The sequence below is a fragment of the Ranitomeya variabilis genome, chromosome 4 (genome assembly GCF_051348905.1).
Source record: "Ranitomeya variabilis isolate aRanVar5 chromosome 4, aRanVar5.hap1, whole genome shotgun sequence".
Classification (NCBI taxonomy): Eukaryota; Metazoa; Chordata; class Amphibia; order Anura; family Dendrobatidae; genus Ranitomeya; species Ranitomeya variabilis.
In genome coordinates, this window is record NC_135235.1 from 526,546,756 (window position 1) to 526,549,464 (window position 2,709).

The following is a 2,709-nucleotide window of genomic DNA, read 5'->3' on the forward strand; positions in this document are numbered from 1 at the left end:
AGGCGCTCAGCGCAGAGTGCAGGATAAATGTGAGCCGAGCCTTAGGCTAGATTCACATTGCGTTAATGGGTGTCCGCTAGCGGACTCCGTTACATGGCGCAATTGTCGCAATTAACGCTATGTAACGGGTCCGTTAGCGCACCCATTGACCGCAATGTGCTAACGGGTCGCTAACACATCGCTGACGCATGCCATTTTTGGCATGCACTAGCGATGTCCCGTTATTTTCGAACAGACCTCGAACGCTGCTTGCAGTGTCCGAGTTCCGTTCCTCGCTAGCGCAGATCGGGCATCTGCGCTAGCGGGTTCGCCAAACGCGATACCTTTTGGGACATTGCGTTAGCGCAATCCGCTAGTGTATGCGCTAAACGGATTGCCCTAACGCAATGTGAACATAGCCTTACTGCAATCTTTGGGAGGCAGCATGAACAAATCAACATAGGTGAAGGTTTTTATTTTTTTTTTACATTCCTTGTGCGGTATAAATGATTAGGCGACTTTATTCTTTGGGTCGGTGCGATTAAAGCGATACCAGATTTATATCGACTTTTTCTGTTTGGCTGTTGTCACACAGTAAAAGACTTTTTCTTGCGCATCACCATAGTTTGAGAGGTGAACAGTGTTGAAGTTCCTAAAGGAGAAAAGTGTGGCGCTAAGCATAGTGAGACAATCAATTGAGTGGGTATCGATAGGAATTTGCTCACTTGACACAGTTGTGCAAACTGAGGCACAACTCCCGCTTGATGTATGGATGTATTTGCAAGAGACTGCTACTGACCTGGTGAGGAGGAATTGGACTCTGACAAAGTAGGTGCCAGACAGGAGGACCAGGGAATTGCACTGTCTTTGCCATCAAGAGAAATCAGGGTGCAGAAATTTCAGGTTGCTTGTAGGTAAAAAAATTTTTCTTTCCTGCTAAATAATGCGATCTAGATATATCACAGTATTTAGGGGGTAAAGTGCTGGGAGCAGGGCGGTGCTGAGTGTCAGACAGAATCAGTGGACACCCGGTTCCCATCGCACGCGCAGAGTCTGACACGCGCAAAATCGATATGACGTATCCATAAGTCATAGGTCGGTAAGTACTAGCCGACCATGACATATGGATACGTCCAGTGTCAGGAAGGGGTTATAGCAACATTACAGTGTTTTTTTTTATTGCAGCGCTTTAGAGGAGTTTCTAATCTAAGTTCCCTGCCCATACTTTCACACTAACCAGCCATGGTCTTCACCTTCTATCACCACCACTCCCGTCAGGCTCCAGTCTCCAGCAGTTTGTGACCTGCCGGTTTGCTGCAGTGTTTGCTGGGTGAGCCGCAAGTGACTTTCAATGAAAGTCTATGAGAGCCTATTGAGAGCTTGTAACTGTTACTTCCAGCTAGAAGTTGTGATCACTAGATAGATGGTCTCAATAAAAGGTGAAAATGCCAGCAGTTAAGTATACAACTATGGGCTGGTACCTTGGCTTAAAAACACCATTCCAGCCCTGGAAAAAATGCTGGAATGGTGCACACAGATTTAAGCAGAATAGAAAAAATGCCCCTAGGAGACAAGGTATAAAGGCTTGACAACTTATGCAACATATCTCCTAGTGAATCACACATTTTCTTTCGTTGTTTTTCATACACACTTTTATAAATGTATTTTTTGAAGAAAAACAGGTGCTTCAAAGGGGGCACCCGGATTTGAACCAGGGACCTCCCGATCTGCAGTCGAATGCTCTACCACTGAGCTATACCCCCTCATAAGCTTTGAGATCACGTGCTCACACAACATGAGCTGATGAGAGCAATTTTAAGAATACTCCTTGAAAACTTCTTTATATCTATGCAAGTTTTTACAGACTTTAATCCTCAGTGCTGGCTTTTTACTGCGCTGAGAAATAGGTAAAAAACAACAACATCCCAACGTGCAAGGATGCAGCGGATGTTAGCACTATAACACAGCTACTGACTTTCTGCAATGTCCACAGCCTAGTCATTTAATCATGTATAAAGGTTTTAGGCTATATGCACACGTTGCAGATTTGCCTGTGGAATTTTCTGTGCAGATTCTTCACTCTCTTGCCAGAAAACGCAGGAGTGGATTTGATGCCTTTTTTGTGAGGATTTTCATGTTGATTTGTTTATTTTTTTATGACCTAAATAAAGCGAACACACTTAAAAAAAAAAATTGTGATGTACGGTAATTTCTTGTCCAACCTCTTCATTTACATACTCCATTGAAGAATACTGTTTACACAGATAGATAGATGGAAGATAAATAGATAAATATATATATATATATATATATATATATATATATATATATAATAGCTAGCTAGATAGATGGATAGATAGATATATACATAGATAGATAAATACCAAGCCCAATGTTTAGTAATAAACATAATAAAATGGTACAGAGTTAAATAAAGACACACACTCACACACAAAATCTGCGTTAGGTCGGGGTCACACTTGCGAGAAATTCACACGAGTCTCGCACCTCAATACCCGGCACTGCCGCCGACACACGAGACTGGAGCGTTCAGCTGCATAGAAATACATGCAGCCGCACACTCCGGTGCCGAGTGCCAGCGGCAGTGCCGGGTATTGAAGTGCGAGACTCGTGTGAATTTCTCGCAAGTGTGACCCCGGCCTTAAACGCAATGTTTAATTTTTAAAAAAAATGTGGAAGAAAAAATGGCGTGGGCTCCTGTGCAATTTT

At 43.1% G+C, this 2,709-nt stretch overlaps 1 non-coding gene across 1 annotated transcript; it reads right to left on the reverse strand.

The window, feature by feature from the left end:
- Window positions 1-1,670: 1,670 nt before the first annotated feature.
- Window positions 1,671-1,742, reverse strand: TRNAC-GCA (transfer RNA cysteine (anticodon GCA)). The gene has a single exon. It is a non-coding gene; the product is annotated as a tRNA-Cys (tRNA).
- Between the last annotated feature and the right edge of the window lie 967 nt (window positions 1,743-2,709).